Raw genomic sequence first — 21,850 nt, forward strand, 5'->3', positions numbered from 1 at the left:
CTGTGGAATGCCTCCTCAAAGGAAATTGGAGAAATATGTTTACAGAGAGCTGTCTTGACCAAGAATGAGAATAGTCTCTCATAAAGATGACTCTAACATCTCGAGCCACAAAAAAGAAGAAGAAGAAAAAAAAAAAGATCCGATTTTGATTAATTCCCGGGTATTATTGCAACAGATGTCGCCAAAACATTGTTGAGGAATAATCAGACTTATATAAGTTACATTCCTCTTTTTAACTTCATTCCTCTCGAGAACCTTGAAATAGCTCCGTGGCATGTGCTGTTCTCTTATACGTAAACGAAGTAAAATAAAGAGTTGCAGCTGTGTAATTTCATGTGTATTCTTGCTACAGGTACTTTAGAGGATGCCACAATGCGGTTAATTTCGAGAGAATAAAGTGGGCTAGTTGGAATAACGGAAACATCTGAAAACTGATTTACTCAATAAAGTAAATTAATAGAACTACGTTGTACTACAATGTGATATCCCCAAATTAGATACCATGAAGATGTGAAAACATTGAATAAAGATTTTGAAGCGGCTTTTGACAATAGTGCGGGTTTGTATCATTTTGATATCTAAATGGGCGTGCTCACATTTCAAGCAGCTATCAAGTTAGGCGTCTACGTCGAATGCCGTCTGCGTAATACGATGCGAAAATATCGTTTGAAGGAAACATCCCCTGAGAAAAAGCAGGCTCAATTTAGATCTATCAAGGACATAAACAAGCAAGAAGCGCAGCAGGGAAAACCCCTTTGTACAGAGTGAATAGATAAAATTATGGTCACTATCAAAATGTCGATATTATCAGAAAGCGAAGTTGACATAACGTGCACTGCTATCAAATTTGTCCCTGGGATGTTGATTATGCAGAACAAATTTTGTGATAAGCCGGAATATTAAATACATTCGATACCAAGTAAAGGACACACCGTTATTGACAGAGGTGAACAATGGTGAATGGTGGCATGTCTTTGTTTAAGTCATAAAACACGCACAGGTATCGTCTTTCAACTCCTCTTCTTAAATATGTCTGTGTTTTTGTAGGAAAATTGCCTTTCGGCTTCTTGGCTGATGAATTATTATTTGCGATGTTCCCAGTGATTATGCACGTTGCTATAGCAGCCATATCAGCACTATTCCTCATAATTCTTTTCGATATCTCTTGTGCGCGAGCTCGTGACAAAGATAGCGTGCTAGCTCGCCTATCTCTAATGTTTGACTGTACACTGCAAAAAGTCCGGTGTTAAATAGTGGACACCGAGCTGGTGTTAAATTTTCGGTGCTCATTTATGGTGTTAAATTAACACCCCCGGGTGTCATTTCCAAATTTTAAACTATTTTTTGAAGAGTTTCTTAGTAACTGCACTTCTTGTTGATTTTTAATTTAAACAAGACGATCAAGAATTTTACATTAAGATACTACATTTTTGAAAAAATGTGAAAATAATTTTACACCAAAGTAACACCAGCTGGTGTGGTCCCTTATTGAAGCTGGACGGGTGTTAAACCATTGATATTAACACCAACAAGTATCAAATCAACACCATGTGGTGTCATTTTTTAATTAACACCAGTACAGTGTCAAAATAACACCAGGTACAGTGTCAAATTAACACCACGAAGTGTCAGGTGAACACTTTTCAACACCATCACAGTGCATTTTTAACACCTGTGGGTGTGGTCCTTTATTGAAGTTTGATCGGTGTTAGATTTAACACCCGTGGTGTTAAATCTAACACCCATGTTTTTACAGTGTATGCATGTGTGTGTGTGTGTGTGTGTGTGTGTGCAGACGCAAGTGTGTGTTTGTGATGTATTTATGTGCGTGTGCAAAGAGATGATAAAAAAATGATTTAATTCTTGAATTATACAATGTATATTGCACTTTTTGAATATTTTCTCACAAGTTGAACATGACTTTAATACATGCTCACATAATTATTCAAGTGGACTATAGTTTAACAAAATTATGTCAATATGTTGAAGTGGAATATATTGCATTAAATGTATAATGACAAGTTTTGTTTCTTTGGAATTGTTTCGTTTGTTTGTCTTTATCATCATTGTCCAACATCTTATTATTTAAGTAACAGACCATTGCAAGATGATAGGAAACCCTTTATGAAGAGTATACACTTCCTATGAGATAAATGGCTGAAATATCCAAAAACAAAATTGAACAAAGCGGTCCTAATGAAAGGTGGCTCCCATCTTTTATAGGACATTTTTGCTTTGGGATATCTCAGCAAGTTCAAAACCAATTTTCACCAAAAAATAACAACTTTATTTACCTCGAAAAATTGTATGATCTTAAATATTTCGTAAGTGGTTTCTCATTCTCTCGAAAAGAGTTAGAAACCTAAAGCCCCATTTCAACCAAAATTATATTTTTCGTATGTACCTTTTTTCATTCTACTTTCTACGATCATTAAATTTTATTTTTGCATGATTTGAATGACATCAATATAGATCAAGGAAAAAATATATTCACATTAAGAAGGGGACATAGGGGCATAAATGTACAATGTACATATTTCCATCAAGAACTCGCCATGTCCTAAAAACACACTTCTGTGGATTGGGGATGTACTTTCTCATCAATTTTTTTCGAGTTTTCCTAAGTATTTTCATAAGGTAGAAAAAAAAGTAACATTTTATCCCTTCATTATGATTATGTGTTTCAGTTGCAATATTTTCTAAAACCTCTTCAGTACTGAATTTAGATCTGAATCTTTAATTGATTAGCAACATGCACTACATTCAACATTATTAGAATTTCAATTTGAGCAAGGCATTCGATACCATAGATCATAATACCTTATTGTATAAAAAGCAGAAATACGGTATCCGCGGCCAAGCACTAAACTGGTTTAAAGATTATTTACACAACAGAAAGCAGTATGTGTTTCATCAATCAACTGAGTCTAATAAACAAAACTTTCTCTGTGGTGTCCCCCCACAAGGATCAATTTTAGGACCTTTGTTGTTTTTGATATATATAAATGATTTAGTGCATTCATCTTTGTTATTTAACTTTATTTTGTTCGCAGATGACACGAGCGTCCTCTTTTTCTCATAAAAACCTACATACATTCACTACAGTTGTCAATTCAGAAGGTTTCAACGTGGTTTAAGTGCAATAAATTATCATTGAATATTGAAAAAAAAAACGAATTATGTTTTCTTTAGAAATAGCCATACACCAATGGACGATATCATGTTATATATTGATGGTAAACAATTGGATCAAAAGTCTTGTGTAAAATTTTTTTGGGTAACTATCTAACTTGGTCCGATCATATACACCGAGTTTATTCAACAATATCAAAAAATATCGGGATCCTCTGGAAAGTAAGAGAATATCTTACCAAACATACCCTTCAAATTCTTTATAATGCACTCATATTACCCCATATCACCTACTGTAATATTGTGTGGGGGCATTGCGGTGTTAACAAAATAAGGTCGATATTGTTATTACAAAAACGTGCTGTAAGACTTATTACCGGTTCACACTACTTAGCACACACTGAATCTTTGTTTTATGATTTAAAGACTCTTAGAATTTCTGATATACATACATGACAAACATGGCAAACACTAATAATCAGCTCCCTGATTTGTTTAAAGATATGTATATTTCAAATTATAGTATTCATTCATATCCTACCCGTCATGCAACAGATTATCATTTGGAAAACCCTAAACTCATTATAGCTCAAAATTCCATAAGACATCATGGTTCAGATGTATGGAACTCATTGAATGATGACCTTAAACGCAATTCTTCTCTACAATGTTTTAAATCATCTTATAAAAACGTTCTTCCCGCAATGTATCACTCGAATTAGAAATTACGCTTTTGTTTTATTGTTCCCAACTCCTGAACACTGTATCTCATCGCTTTTCTTCTCTTCTCTCTTTCCTCTACTCTTCCTATTCGGGTACCTTATTCTCGGGCTTTGTTTTGTTTTGTTTTGTCCTTCTTTCGTCTTCATACATTCCACCTTGTGTTGTCCTTTTGGTCAAATGACATTTGAAATACTTTAAAGATTTACATTATTTGTTCTACGTGTGTATAATTGTTCCGTTCCTTCCTTTAGTTAAATAAAAATTGTTACAAGGCATATTGTGTTCAGAGGCCGTTGTCCAAGTCAAGCGTTTTGCTTATTGATAACGGCCTCCTCCACCTGTACACTTAAAGATCTGAAATCATATTTGTGTATTATTTCACATGATTATATATTTGTAATGCGACACTTTGTTTATATATTCATGACTTGTGAATGATATGTTCGATATTGTTATAATTATCTTCTGTGATGTACAAGTGGAGAAATAAAATTTACTGAAACTGAAAAATTTGATCCTCAAAATTAGGGAGTTGTTGTTTTTACTGCATGTTCCATTTGATCTGTCTCTGTATAAATGCACAATGTGCAGTAAAGTGCAGAGGTAGGCCAATGGCAAGATGATAATTTCTGTAGCAAACGTCTTTCAGGACTCATAGAGTATACGTAGACATGTTTACATCGTCGATGTTATTATGTACCAAAAGGTCTGGCAGTTTATGACATCAGTCGAGTCCTAATATAATTTCATTTTCTCCTGACTAAGATATAACTTCGTTGAGAACTATGCGCTGTGGCATAGTGGATAAGACTCCCGACTCCCGATCGGAGGACCCAAGTTCGAATACCGCCCAGTGCTTACGTCCTTTGACAAGATGTTTTTATCCACCGGTGCCCACGGCGTCCCTCTCGACCCAGGTGTATAAATGGGTACCTGGCAACGCTAGGGTAATAATAATAGCTGGGCCTTCTGGTAGAGCAGTGGCAACACTGAAGAGGTTACCCTGGGTAAATAAGACATTATTATTATCATTATTATTATCATCATTATCATTATCATTTCTCTGAAGGCGCCTACAAAAATATTCGTGAATAATTCGTTGGCACATAATGTTACCACTGTTGCCATATCATATTATGATATGGTAACAGTGCACTCCCGCTATAACGAAGTACTCTGTACCGGCGGTTTCCTTTCGCGATTTCCATTTTTTTTTTTAAAGCCAAACAGTTAAGTGTATAAAAATATGTTAATGATGATTTTGCGATCTGTATTTTTTAGTCCCTTATAACGAGAATTTCGTTATAACCGCATTTGTTATGACGGAAGTGCGCTGTATTTTTGCTATGAATGAATTGTAACATTTACTCTTCAAATGAAATTTCTTCTTTGATCACCTGTGTTTTCTTGAGTTTCATCCTAGGATGGCATATAACATATTCAGTATCTCTCTCGATTTCCCCTTTCTCTTACTTTACCTTATTTCCGATTCCATAACCTCGTACCCTCTCCTCTACTTTTCACTTTCCACTGATGTATCGGCAGAGGCCGCAGCCGTGTTTCTTGAATAAATGATGTCACCATTGATAAGTCCGCTTTTGTTCCACTATTGATTCTAAGGTACAGGACAAAAAAAAAAAAGCAATCGGGGAAGATGTAATATCCGATTCAAGTGGTAAACAGCTTCAGGCATAATTGTGCAAGCATACAACGTAGAATGATTATCATTAGTAACATTTTGCTACACCTCTCTGGTTGGAAATGAGCAGGAGAGATAACCAGAAACTTTATTGGTTCTAACGATCGATGGTGTATTTTGTCTGCGCTAGCGCAAACTTAAAAAGAAAAAAAAAGAAGTCTGTTCATTACATGCGCATACTGTCAATCAGATTCGTTAATGCTAATAGAATATGCTTGACAAAATGCTCGAGTGACGATTGATTTTTGTGAGGATTTATTTTTCTGAAACAATTCTATCATTCCTCAGCGAATGCTTAAGTTCTGAGTCAGTTCCCTGAAATGTTGGTCATCACTCAGCACGCGTTGATATTGGTGAAACCTAGTCATTGAAAAGGTAATATACGCTTAGACTTAAGCAAGTGGTCTGCTAGCATGGTAAGTATACTACGCACAACACTATTGAACCTCTTTCCCGTTAGCAAGTCTCGCAGCTCGCGGTGCTTCAAAATTATGTAAATAACTTATTGAGGTGTTTTATTGTGCATTCAGTGTGATTGATGACACTTTTTTTTTTTCTGATAGTGTGGTTTGAATTCCTCTCAACTAATTTCAGTTTCCAATATACAAGTAAGTATATACACAATCTACATCACATTACACCTAGAATTATGGCGAGAAGAACACTGAGGACGTTTGCCTATCTCTGGATCACTGTCAATTGCTTCGCAGCGGAAGGTAAGATATGTGAAATTCATTTCAATTATTTCTCCTGAACTGTATAGTTATGTCATAATATGCATGTTTTATCCGTTTGAGACGAGCATGTGACATGATTGTACCTATCTCTTCTTCTGTAATTCGTCACTTCCCATGTAGCTCATGGTACTACTGGCTTACCGAGCTGTCACTTGGCTAATGAACTTACATAGACCAAGGCGTCAAATTGAGTCATAGTTATGACTTGCATAAAATAAAAGTATAACACAAAATTTAATGTTGAAATAGCAAATGCGTGTCCATGTCAACACACGAAGAGTGCGTGTGCATTTTTCATCCACTAGCTTTATTAGACCTAGCAACCAGATCATTACTAAAATGTTGAATAGCCTCGGTATTGCATAAACTTATAACATTGTACTTCGTAAAAACGAGCCATGAATAGGCCTATTATACACGAATACTTATATACATATAATGTAATATGTTTGTATATATATATATATATATATATATATATAAAAGACATAAAATTTAAAATATATACTTGCATATATATATATTATATTGTTTTTATTGTTTGCCTTTATTGTTCCATTTTCCACATTTTAACAAATAAACCATAGACACAGGAAATTGAATGAGTTGACTTTCGAATACAGCAAATAAGACAAGACATGTGAAATATGAAGAATCTATGGAAGCTTCGCTTGTTGAGGGCGAAGGTTCCCAAATGCTGATTTGAGATATACATGTATATGATTTATGTATATATATATATATATATATATACACATATATGTGTGTGTGTGCATGTGTCTGTGTGTGTGTGTTGTTTGTGTTTGTGTGTGTGTGTTGTGTGTGTAATAGTGGTATAACGCTGATGCATGAACAGTTCCCTTTCGTCATGTTTGTTCGTCATCTTTGGAGTGTATTGCGGGTGTGATAAATTACTGATGACAAAGAATGTTGCAGGGTTCCAGAGTAGCAGATTTCAGCATTTTGCCTTCCTCAGCTTGATCGGTCTCTTTAAAAACCGGTAAAGAGTGACTGAGAAGTAAACACATACCAAAGTTTATGGAATAAGAATATGGAACAAAAATTAAATATAACAAGCCATGGAATGTATAGAATGAACATATCTGGAATAAACATGATTTCAGCATAACTTTTTTAAACATTTGACAAAACACAAAACAATGGAGGAGAATTAACGTAGACAGTATAGTACAATGGAACATGAAAAATAAGTAATGAACAACGTAGATTAATACGCATAAATTATGGCAAATTGTGTAATTAATTACTTGCTCTGCCGGGAAACTGTGTGTGTATGTATTGTGAATTGGCGGTGTGGCTGACTGTAATGGGATGTGAAGGGATATTGTCAAGTATATCAAGGTACTGGGAAATAGAGTGCAATTGTGTGTTATGGTGCGTGTCTGATGGTGGTATTGCAAAGGCGAGTTAATTTCTCCGTTTAATTTTGTTTCATGGACAAATCAACCAACACCTGTAAGCCGTTTATGATAATCCCTTTATCACTCCATTGTTTGTTTGTTTTTTTTTTTACGGACCAATTATGCTGAAGGAGATTAATAATGTAGAAAGCTTCTATACGCCAGGCATCCTGCGACAACCTTTATCATCGGTAATTTATCACACCCATATTTTATAACTCTGGACAGGGTATGGAACGTGTAATGTCAGCAGTAAGGCATGGATTGGATGGGACAGTTAAAAACAGTTAAGGAGACCCTAATTTGTCCCCTTAAATAGTGTCTCGTTAAGTTATGTAGTAATAATGTAGTGTCTCCCTTAGGGTGACCTCTAAAGATATGTTGAGTTTCTTTCCAAAATGTGTTAATCAATCTTAACCGTAATTTTGAGTAATTATTCACAGGGATTTTAAGGAATTAGTGTTTCACTAAGATGTGTCTTTTTTTCGCTATATAGGTCGGCATTACTGGTTTAGGGGCGACGAATTTTTCACCACCCCGGGGTGCTTAATGATTTGATTGGAAAGCATTCACAGAAACACAACGAAACTGTAAAATACGCTTTTAAAACGTAAAATACTTCTATATTTAAATGCGAAAAAATGTTTATCACAGACAATTGACCGGTACAACACGTATTATACTCATACAAATGAACAGTTATGGTTTAAATAAGTGTTTTCGATATCTGTAAGGGTAATTTCTTTCTATCAATTATGTCAAATTGTCGTACTCATTCAAGCATCCAGCGGTGATGATTTATACGCCCGTACAATATTCCATCTCAAAGTGCATACTTTCTCGGATGACTGACTGAAGCTACCACGAATATAAAGTTTTGATAGTAGTGTGCAAGTAGCGTGTTGCTCTTAAAAGTAGTTTTGAAGCAGCTTTGATGTACGATGCTTGTCCACGTACGTCCAGCCAGTCATTATTCGACCTCATGTCTCTATCATCTATAATTCCGGGTAATTTTCTTTAGCCTATCGAGCCCAGAAACAGTATTTCTGTGGTTTGGCGCGATAGTCTGTTATCATAACTTGCACTAGTCATTGTTATAGGGCGTCAACAGGTAGACTGAAGAAAAAAAAAACAACGTTCATTCATCTTTCATTTGAAGTTTTATTGTTCACATACAGGATGTTGTTTCGGTTTCAGAATTTACAAAAACCTCTTAGTTGCAATATCTTTACATGTAATTCTTAAATCACAGGCCTAAACAACGCTGTTTATAGGATTGGAGTACCTGTTTATCTCGTAAAATGGCAACATTGTTTGACTTTTTTTTTTCTGCGTTTGTGCGATGTAATAACATTAATTCACCAGCCTTAGCAAGGTCTTCTCCATGGTAGAATATGCAAGAAATGTCAGTCTTGCGAATACAGTGAGGCCAAAATTATAATATCTTTATTTATTTTATTTCATTCATTTCTAATCTTTTGTCAGGGTAGCCCATTTACCAATGAATAGTGGTCTGCCGTGGAGCCCTGAATAATATCGATGAACATATGTTCATTAAATAGCAAAACGTAAACAAATACAGAAGATAACATAGATACATTCTGTACATCGCAAAGTAGTATAAAAATACAGTGTATATTGATTATGCCAAACAAGTGTTCACCAGAATGCCGATATAACAATTAAAACGCTATTATGCAGGAATGATTAGCTAGCCCAGAATGAATTTGGTGTGTTAGTTAAACAAATAACAACTTTGTTTAGACAATCTCTTAAATGAATATATGGAAAAAGCTGATCTAACTGAATGATCCAGCTTGTACCATTCAAGTGAAGAAGATACGATTGGGCTACACTTGTGACAGTCAGAGCGAAATGTTGGCACACGTAGACTTCCACTGTCTAATAGCCTTGTCTGTGTGATGTTCATGTACATCACTAGGCTTAACTACGTGTACATGAAGGTAAGAAGGTGCTAAGTTATGAAAGCATTTATAACTCAGATAAAATTTAATCTAAATACAATGGGTGCCATCTTACAGATATTACAAATAATACGAAGGATTTTGTAACACATACGCTTGGAAGGGCGGTGAAAGAAACACAAACATTCAACATAATTCACGATTTCGAAATCAAAAATTGTACTTGCGGAATAAGCTTAGATTACTAAAAAATCATTTTAAAAAAGCAATAATAAGCAGGAACGAACTAGTGATAACATGGGGACTACTGAATCATAAGGACTTTTTTTTTTCATAATCTTTGCGGCTCTCGTGTGGTCAATCCGTGAAAAACCTAAATTCAGATAAAGATGGTGATTCATACTGAGCCATAACGTCACTGTAGGCCTACGTGGAAACGTCTATAACAATTGCTGAACATGATAGAACGTCATACGTTATTCAAATCAACGACACTTGTTTCATGTTATATACATTTGGGATAATTATGAGAGTAAGGATGAAATCTGTAAAGGACAAGTCCACCTTCATAGACATGTGGATTGAGTGAATGCAGCTATATTACACATCAGTGAAAGTTTAGGGGAAATCGGACAATCCGTTCAAAAGTTATGAATGTTTAAAGTATCGACACAGTCACTGCTGAATGAGAAGACTACTACAGTGTATGATGTCACAACACTATAAGGAAAATATAAAGACAATTTCACAAAATTTTACCTTTTGAAAAAAGTGCACATTTCCTCGACTCATCACTGACGTATGTTAATGGTAATATTATTCCCCCTTGCCTTTTGAAAGAGGAAAGTCAAGTGTTCTTTTATTATTCGAGAACAGTTAGAAAATTTTGAATTTTCTTTATATTTTCTTTATATCGTTGTACACATGTGACATCACAAGCTGTAGTAGTCATCTCATCCAGCAGTGACTGAGCAGAAACTTCAAAAATTCGTAACTTTTCAACGGATTGTCTGATTTTCCTTGTGCTCTTGCTGATGTGAACTTGGTGAACTTGTCCTTTAAACATACAAAGATATTCCGACTTACGTGTCGATTAACTTTTGAAATGATAGTAGTAACAGTTAACCTGCAATCATTGAATGGTATGATGTACACTTTGAACAAGACAGGCAATTAATGTTGACTTACACCCCCCCCCCCCAATCGCGCTATAATATACACAAATACAAGAACAAATCCACATAACTGTGGATTATTATCCACATATTATGGATTAGTTACAACAAAAATGGAAGATTTGTGGGGGTTATTATGGTACACTGTAGTACCAGCTCTCTTCTCAATGAATACATGAAAATGAGAATGCCATCCTATTTGACAAAACACAGTGCCTTTCAGGAAATATTCTCCGTGTAGTAGGCTACGCATGGATAAGGCATATTGAGGAGTGATGGATCTAGCTATCTTGTATACAATGCATTGATTTGCTTTCGTAAAGATCATGTACCTTTTACGTCTTTAGTTTAAGTTACATGTTGTATATTCCTTCATTAGTTCATCCCATATCACAAATCAAATTTTGACATTTATAATTAAATGTGTTCATGGTATAGCTTGGAATTGTAAAATTCCATCACTTATTTTTGGCTACGGAACACAAGAACTTTGATAGCATTTTCTTGTTTCATTGTGGTATAGGTGTTAACGGATAGCTCAAGCAGCTATGATGTTATCATTGGCTCGCATATCATACTAAACAGACATAATAAATCATATAAATCATGTTAGCATGTGTACTCACTTTGGTGTGTCCTTATCGGAAAATGATATAATATTCGTAAAATAAGAAACCAAATACAAAGCTGCTGACAAAGATTTACAGAGTAGTACAATGCTAGAAATTAGGATTTGCCATGTATACTTTCAGGAAAATTACTTGATAAATCTAGATTGGCATGTTTCGTACGCTACGAGCGCAGCATGCAGTCCAAATATGGTTTCGAAGGGATTCAGGAGGAAACTTAACACTTGTCCGTTAACATGGCCAAAATACTCCTTTAGTAGGGATGCCGGCGATTCAAACAACAAGTCTCCTAACCACTGGGTGGCAGTTAATGCCGCTGTGTAGAGGAGGCATGCCGAACCCCATTTTTTGGACCCGTCACTGAATATTGCCTGGCGCTGTGTCACGATCAACAGGACGGTGACTGATCCGATTTTGATGATTGCGACAAATGATCCGACAACGGAAAGCACATAGAATGTGTTTTCTACTTGTGTTGGGTGATGGGAGATACTAAGATCGACAGCGGAGTAGATGAGTAAAATTTCACGGCAAAACATGCCGCAGGCACAAACCAGGAGGAGGATGTCATGTCCCGCGATGATCCTCAACGGAATGGAGTGATCGACACGTAGCGTGATCTGCGCGAAACTTCGCGAGACGAAGAAATAGCCAACAAGAAGTATGAAGAGAGGGGCGGTGAAGCAAATATCCAACAAGCACTCCAGATAGCCTTGTGATGCCAAAGAGAGGTGAGCCTCGGAATTCATGGAAATGATCGCCATTGCGGCAAGGTATAGGCATGACGCCGACATGGAGATCAGACCTATCAAACATTGGATCTCCATCCGCTTCCTGCCAACATGTGGACTCTCGCCTCTCGTACCACGTTGACTGTATCTCCTGGCTCCCAGGAGGCCAAGAAGATTCCTAACTTTCGTTAAAGCTCTACTGAAAACAGATGAATGCATCCACTCAAATTCTACAGTAGCTTCCGCTGGTGTCGTTGCGGGGACAAGACCAATCGACAACCACATCTGGATGAGGATAATCGCTGCCATGACCGACAATTCGTCGCATACAGGATAGGTCATCTCTCGGAGGTGAAGCAACACAGACCCGTTGGAAACGCTTTTGTTCAAACATGGGTGGGATGGATGCGTATTTGGATCTCGCATCAAATCTCTGATTGGATAAAGCAAGTGATTACTCGCTAACCTGAAATACGTGGCGGATATGAATCCCATCCCGTGATAAAAAGGTGCCTTTCCAACTAGAATCACGTCATAGTTGAGTGTCATCACGTACAGGGCAACAGCGTTAGAACACAGGAAGACGGTGTCTGTCAGGGTTATAGATACCCAGGCCCAGTTGATGTATTCCAGAGGACACGTCATCATGTACAACACTTTCCCAATAAGACCTGTCATTACGATAACGCAGAATATCTGAAACACTCGGAGGATTGACTTGTGGCGATGGCTGATGGGAGGATGCATTGGTCCGTGACTCTCCCTTCCATTACCTCTGCGCTCGCTGTAACTGGACGGATCCAAACAGGGAGCGTCAGGAGCAGGCATTTCTTCGACTGAATCTGCTGTGGTTATCCGCAAAGCATCTGAGTCCAACTGGCCTGCATCTGGACGATTTTGGAAGACCGTGAAAGCCAGAGCATCGCTTTGTGAGTGATGTGACAAAAGCATAACGTCCTCGTTGTGTCTGTCCGCTTCTCTTAAAGTATCTTCTACAACTTTAACACAGTGATGACATTGCGTCGGCCAAAGTGCATAGTGAGTTTGATGTAGTCTTGACTTCTTGCAGATAAATATCAGCATGAGTAAGCTCGAGATCGTCGAAGACATACCAAAGGTAACGAGACCGGAATGGTAGAGGACATCTGATGCCAGTTTTGGCGTTTTCACATCGAGTGGAAGAATTGGCAAGAAGGACATGCATATGCCGAAACTTACGTGCAGACAGAAAACCTGAACACTCCTCACTGCCGATATATGTTCCTTGAGAGTCATCGTTGCCTTGATGCGATGGGCCACGCTTCTGAAAATCAGTGAAATGGACAAATATATATATCGGTCTCGTTATATTCAGCAGCAGTCCCTATATATGCTCGCCTACGTAGCCAAAGGAGCAAAAATATCGTTGGTTGATTGGTTGAAGACACCATAACAATTGAGGAAACTTGACATCCGGAAGTCCGATGGTGAAACTGAAATCTAATCACATGAAGACACATCCAGGTGGAGACCGATTCTAAGTTTCGATTTCGCCATGTCGTTGTTAATGCAAAGAATGAAAAGGGGAAGAACCATTCATTAATAGATCGTTATTATCAATCATTGTTGTATATCTGTTTTCCAGTGAGTCTTTAGTTTCCCGAATTCAGATTACAGCCAGTTTCCACAGGTTTTCCAATTTGATAACTGATAGTCGCTGGCTAGTACAATATAACACAATGTAGTCCTGGAGGAGATGGGGATTCAGGTTTAAGTTTTTACGAAATAATTAGAGCTTCTTATATGAAATATTAAAGAGCATTAAATTCTAAGGGGAGTTTAAGATTTTTGAATGGCTGAGATATCCAGAAAAGAAGAGATTCTAGTAACAGGTGGGTCCCACTTTTTATTGCGACAACATTGTTTTATTCTTTTTTTTTTTATATCTCAACCATTTCACAACAGATTTTTATCAAATAGACTTTGAATTCCTCTTGGAATTCTATGCCTTTTAATATTTCATCAAAAATGTTTATAATGATCTTGTAAAAAGTTAAAACCTGAACCTCAGGCTCTACCAAAATTGTACAATCCCTTCAAAACATCTCTAGTACAATTATTGGTGTGATTTTTCTCTCTCCTGGATCTGATCTTGCAAGTAGGATTTAGCAGCATCTGCTATTCGCGACATAACGGTTACCCTGTGCTTAACTACACGCTACCTGTACCTGTCCCATGCGGGCTTGTGATGGTGGAAAACAGCACAACGATTCAGACGATTCCGAAACTGCTTCCCGCCTATTCCATGACGTCAGGGTGCGGAACGACCGCCAATGCCGGTAACCGTGTGTGCCGCGTGCCCGGTAGGCTATTTTTTCTTTGACTTCCTAAAGGATTCTTCTCTCTCTCTCTCTCTCTCTCTCTCTCTCATTTTCCCTGCATTGGTAAAGGCCGTGTCACACCAGCTACGCGGGCTTGTGGCGAGGAGGCAGTTTCCAGCACGTAAAAGATTTTCAGCGGGCGAACAAGAATGTTTGCAATTTTCATTCATGCCTTGTCATACCGTACGGGGGAACTTCTGCGGCTTGACTTGCGGGGAAACAAATTTACTCCCCGGAGCTCTCCGCAGTTGGTCCGCACCTGACAGTATCTAGCGCGTAGTTGCCCGGAGGTCCTCACGCAAGTCCGATTTAACCGCAGCCAAGTTTTGAGCATGACCAAAACTTTTTTCCGGGTGAGTCGCGGGAATGCCCGTAGAGGTCCACGCAGAACGCCAGTAGGAGACCCTTAGCGGCAGTACTTCCCAGGCAATTCCCACGCAGGTACTTCGCAGTCCCGTATGCATCCAAGATAATGAAATTCTGTGAGATTTCAGCCATTCCATTACAGGAATTCCTTCACTGAGTTGTCAGCCCCCACGCGACTGGTACAAAGGTCACACAGTATACTCGCAAGTATAACGCGTCCAGCAAGTAAGACACATGCGCTGACTCGCACAAATCCTTTTCCGCCCTCAGGAATATCCAGTATGCTAGAAAATCTCTACACGTAACAAGCCCGAGTAGCTTGCCCGGAAAGGTGTGACAGGGCCTAAACACGGTTGCGGGTAAAAAAAATATGCGTGCGCACCTCCGGGCGACTACTTTTGAGATACATGCTAGGTACTGTCATGTGCGGATCATCTACGGGGACCTCCGGGTAGTCAAAATTGTTCTTTGCAAGTCGCACGCAAGGCTGGTGTGACACGGCCTTTAGAAAGCGTTGAAGTCTTAGTTTATTAGAAAAAATAGCTACCCATTATATATACATATACATATATATATATATATATATATGGGTAGCTATTTTTCTAATATTATATATATATATATATATATATGAAGAGTTTGTTCGCAAAAACCGATAAGTCCATTTTTGAAGATTTTGTAGTACGGTCTCTGTCATAAAGTACAAAATAATACCTTTTAAATGATATATTGGTCACTACATAAAAAGGTACATTTTTGAAGTAATGGTCAAAAGAAGCACAAATTCTCTTATTACTCTCTTTATTTTTCTTGACCTTTAATCGCAAATATCTCCATTTGGCAAATATGGACTTATCGGTTTTTACGAACAAACTCTTCATTCTATATATGCATACTGACTTTTGCCATTAAGCATTATGTTAGGCGTTAACTTTGCTCTAGGTTAAATCTACTTTCCAAGCCTTTAAGCTGACTGTAATGAATCGTAGAAAATTGAAAAATGATGTCTGGAATTTTATGTACAGTGTTATATTGTTGTGCTATTGTGACATCACCAACTGTTGTGACATTCTCATCTTGCGATTGTGAAACACAAATTTTATTAAAAAATTACAAATTCACGACAATTAAATAGATCATTTGATTTTTTTTTAACCTCTCTAATGTTTTTTTTTTTTTCATTTTTGCATTTACTGAATTCACAAATATGTTGTATAGACACAATAGGAGATTTAGACTTCTACCAACCTTTCTTGACTTCCTGGCTAGGTTTCGTCCACTCCTGTGGACTTCTTCAGGACAAGTGATTTCACCGTTTCTCTGACACTGACACTGCTAGCCAGCAAGTCAGTGTAGGTTGGTAGAAGCCTAAATATCCTATTGTACGATCTCCCCAACTGATGAAAGTTTTTTTTTTCTTTTTTGCATGTTGGATAGGCTCCCGTCGAGATACGTACACTGTATTTATACGTTGACATATTTGACTGATATTTCCTTCTTTCGGCGTGATTGCAAAGACTGTCTCAGCGAACCATGTCATAATGATGGATGGTGTGAAGAGACCGTTACTTCCTACCGGTGCCACTGTCCGGATGGCTATACTGGAGAAACGTGTGAAAAAGGTAATCTTTGGAGCCTCAACAAACCTGACGAAAATCAATCAAATTATTTAAAGTATACAAACATATATTATATAACCTAAGGTAATGTGATGTATTTTAGGACTTCCTACGGCTTAGTTCGTCTCTAACTTGATTTAAAAAAAGAATTTGTGACACACACAACAATCACAGCAGTACTCATGCAACAAGAATAACTCAATTAAGCCTGCTATTAGTAAAGAAAATGGTGTGACGCACTTCAGGACTGTTTTAGCTACCATTTCTAGCACCCTTTACATTGCCACAAGCATAATAGCATACCAAACTTATAACGTGTCAAAAGTGTTGAAACAGATCTTGAATAAGCTACGATTGATACCGCTCTCTAAAGCATGCTATAAATAATCTGAATAGAAATTACCTTAGGTTTTTAATTTGTTCTGAACACTGTATGTCATTACAGCGTCAACGTGAACGTGAACAAGTACGCATACTTGTGATATAGATCCTATGGCTAGTTCGCATTCCTTCCAAATAATATCTTTTCTTTTACCGCGCTGTCGCTAATAGAATTTGCAGAAAATGTCATTCCTACAACAGAGCTGATTACGGACGTATTGCACGAAGTTCATACAACGGAGGATATGACGTCACTAGACCCTGTGTATAAAGGCCAAACCACCAGCAACCCACAGACTGCCGTATCTTCTACCGTGATGACAGCAGGTAAAAAAAGCAAGAGGGATTTTACGTCTTGTGATTTTTTTTTTTTTTTTTTTTTTTTTTTTTGCTAGCAGTAAACAGGTGCCGCACCTTAACAGTTGGGTCGTAATTTATTGCACTCGGTATTTGAAGATCAATCGATGAAGCAATCTCTCAGACCGAAGCAAGTGCCAGACAGAACGAAACAAGGCCTGATATATGTTGATAGGCCTACTACATCATAATCATATTTTACCTTCGTGTAACTAGGTAAGCTTCATAAGTCAGCTTCACGCACGGAATCATTATGACGGCACACAGAGTGAACAATACACGTTCCTCGAATGGAAACTAGTGCCAATCAATGTAGCGTGTACACAGCGTGTGATACAAATGCAATGAGACCTTTCTTGAGATTCCTTTTGGTATAGCAGCGTGTGCAACAATTATGATATAACTGACAATGACTATAACCCTTATTCATGATAAAAATTCAGAAGTCGGGATGTTAATCAGAGCTATAACCCGAGCTGTTCCATGATGTGAGTTCTATAATGTGATGATAAACACTGTCTCTTGAATTTGATATCGAATATTAGGAGTAAACACAACGACGACATCTATGCACACCATGGACAGTATGCCTACTTCTGAAAGCGAGTTAAGAGAGGAATCCACCACCAGCCAATCAAACGAATTCGAGAGATCGACTGATCATCTTAGTACAGGTGAATGGACCACTTGATTGTTAGAAGTTTAACAAACTGTTTTAAAACTGTTAAGCACAATTTCCCTGTATATTCACGTTGACTTTGACATAATGTTTGTGAATTAATATGGAAAGAAAAATGCAGGAATTCCTTCAAAATTTGACACGAAATGATACTTCAACGAATACCACAAAAGTAATTTTCAAATAACATCACAAATAACATCAGTAGTGTAACCAGTTATATCATCTTCTTTGTTGTTGTTGTTGTTGTTGGGGGGGATTATTCGTCAACAGCAAGCTTTTTTTCTTCTCAAGTTTTCTGTTCAAATTGATACACAATCAAATAATTCAATGCATACGATTAAACTTATTCCTACTAGTTCTATTTTGTGAAAATGTGAACCTTGAGAATTCCATGCCGGTACGATGTGATGGCACCTGTACTATTTTGTTCTAAAGATTTATTATTTTTTATTACTGTCATTACTATCATCATCATTATTATTATTGAGGGGTCTGTATTTGTCAAAAATAGCATGGCAGTATTGTGGAATTGCACTCAAAGCTTGATGATCACGGTGTTAATATTTCGTGAGAAAGCAAAAAAAAAAAAAAAAAAAATCCTCCAAAGGTACTTTTGTCGGGACACTAAATTTATATCATGAACATTTTGATTTACCTGATACCTGTCTATGAGTTCATATGATAGCGATTTTCTAAATAGAATGAGTACATTATTTTATCTCTACGCATTCATTTTTGTCCGCCAATATGGTTCTTGTGATATAAGAGTTTTTTCTGTAATAAAGTTAATAAGTATTTTTTTTAACATATAATTTGTTATACGGAAACTTAGGGCTGGAAGAAACAACGACGGCTACACAAGGCTTGGTTATAACGAATTTGAGAGAGACAACGCAAGAATTAAAGACCGACGTATCAGAGGCGCCCTCGACCGATAGATCAACGGCCTACCTTATTCCAACAGGTGGTTTCGCACTACAGCTGACATCCGTAATATCAAACTTCTATAGCATATGAATGATATACGACCTGGTGATCAATTGGAATTATGATAGTCATGGCGTAATAATTTCCATGGTTTCATACAGGTTTCGTTCTATCAGATAATCAATAACAAATCAATAATACAATACACGATAACGTGAGACTTAGAGAGTATATGGATCAAATAGAAGACCCAACATGCCAAGAATGTCATTTGTGAGTGTTTGTACTTCGGATGATGTTCGTCATTCCGAAGATTCCTTGATCCGAAAATAAAACAAAGTACAGCGTACAAATTTCGTATACCTAGTACCCCAAATGAAATAGCATTAGTAAATCAGATATTCCGAATTTGAAATAAGGTGCGCACTAAGGCATCTCAGGAATAACGAACCTTCGGAACAACGAATCTTGGGAATGACGACCTGTAACCGGTATATACGTTTGCCTACAAATCAATAATCGCGTTGCTCCTCAAATTTGTGTCGCACAGCATAACTGTATAGCGATGATGTCAAATGTATCGCATTTCTGAACCTATGCAAACTTCCTGCTATTGTTTTTGAATCAATAAAGAGCTGTGTCCTACTGGATGGTTCACGGGACTGGACAAATGCTACTTGCTTGCTAGCAACATGTCCACTACCACGTGGTATGAGGCATTCGACTTCTGTGACACACTCCCGCCGGTACGGATAGGACTAGAATACCGCTACCCGTCACTGCTCGTCTTCGAGAGCCTCGTAGAATTCGACTTCTTCGTAAATGAAATTGCCAGCAATAACTCCAGCCCTACAGACAGCTACTGGCTGAATTGTAACGACTTGGCGGTTGAAGGAGAATGGATCTGCCTGGTTGACAGAGAAGGAAACACGACTCAATTTCGAAGTAATCAATTATTTCATAACGATTATAACCGAAAAGAAGATAATCAGCCCATCAATTTTGCTTCGTTTCATTTGCAATTGGAACTTTAAATCTGGTAGTGTTGTCAGTGGGTTCATAAATCATTGGGTTGTCTTTTTTTTTTCTCTAACTTCATTGATTGATTCGATAATTACATTCTAACTATAAGAACTTCGATACTTCTTGTTCGCTGTTAATTCGGAGCAGAACATTGTATGATTATAAGCACCACAAAATTGCATTTGTTCTAACCACTTCTAATACTAAAAGGGAAAAATCGCAATAAATCGTATTTCACCATCCAGTATTAAAATGTCGTACAAATCACAGTGACAAAGTCGATGATCGTTTCGATGTTTTGAAGTACAATAAACGCTGTAAGAAACATTGCGCTTGCGATAGTCAGAAAGTCCTTTAAAAATTACAACCTGACGATTTCCACTATCATATTAGAAGGAAAATCCTAAATAGAACAAACACTAACATTCTGGCATTGATATTATACAAGACTCTATTCTTATTTTTAAAGTACGACGATATTTCTTGTGAAAAAAAAAGTTGAATAGATCGTTGCATTCTTTGTCGTAAGAATGCATACAATGTCTTTCATGTCTTTTAAGTGTTGAGTATGTGTGTGTAATATCCAATATTACGTCAGAAAAGGTAATGACTCATTTAGTATTTGTTTCATGGCAAGATTCAAATGTATAAATGAGAAAGGTGAAGCTTGATTTATCGTGCGTTAATTGTTTTCATTGACGGTGCTTCTGCTCATTATTTCGTCTTTATTCTCTCGTTCTATAGATTGGCGTGCAGGAGAGCCCAATAACTGGTCTTACAATGGAATTGATGACCAGGACTGTGGAAGATCTTGGTTCGAGACTTTCGAGTACGACGACTTATTGTGTGATAACGACCGCAAAGTCAAACCCGCTTGCCATGTTAGAGTCCCGCCGTGATTGTTACGTCACATTCGCTCCCAATCAATACTCGGACGACATACATTCAAGAATTCATCGACACTCTCTCTCTGAAGACCATGGGACTGGGGGGGGGGGGGGAGGGGTATTTCATAAAGTGTTTTGTCTGACAAACTTGTCGGACAAATTTGCTCTCAGCCAATCAGATGTAAGGATTCAGGCTTTTGATGTTATAGATCATTTTATTTCTTTTTTTTTTTTAACGAAAATATATCATTATGGTGTGGATGGCCCCCGACTCAAATCTTTAAGTAGTTATCTTAAAGGGGAAGGCTAGTAACTGATCAGTGAGAATCAGTGGGAATGCTGGGGGATGATTTTTCCAATCCTTGTGGGATTCATTTAAGAGTACATTATATATCTATTGTTGTGTGAAAATTATTTGCTTCAGAATGGTCTCATATTCAAACAATGTGCAGTTTAATGTTTCCCGATCGCCCCGTCACTTTACAGGCATGCTAACCTGGAAACCTTAAACTGCACATTACTTGAATATGACACCATTCTGAAGCAAATAATTTTCACACAACAACAACATAACAACATAACAACAACTCTTAAATGAATCTCACAAGGATTGGAACAATCATCCCCCAGCGTTCCCACTGATTCCCACTGATCAGTTACTAGCCATCCCCTTTAAAGATCGTCAGCAGTCAACAGTCAATTGAATATGATATTAGAACAATTAATTGTGGTGTGCCACGAGGGTCGATTCTGGGCCCTCTTCTTCTATTGATATTTATAAATCATTTGTCTTTATCAACTCAACACTTAAGTTCTGTTCTTTTTTTTAATTTGCAGATAGCATTAGTGCATTTCGTAAAAGCTCAGATCCAAGTAAATTGTTTGATATTGTTAATAGTCAATTGTATAATATTTGTAATTAGATGGAAGCTAACAAGTTGATTTTGAATAAACATAAAACTCATATCTCATTATGTATGCGAATCATAAAAGACCACAATTTGTAATTGTATTTCAAGAAAATAAAGATTGATAGAGTTGTAAGTATAACATTTTTAGGAGCAGTTATAGGTGAA

Source organism: Diadema setosum, chromosome 8, assembly GCF_964275005.1.
Source record: "Diadema setosum chromosome 8, eeDiaSeto1, whole genome shotgun sequence".
NCBI classification, from domain to species: Eukaryota; Metazoa; Echinodermata; class Echinoidea; order Diadematoida; family Diadematidae; genus Diadema; species Diadema setosum.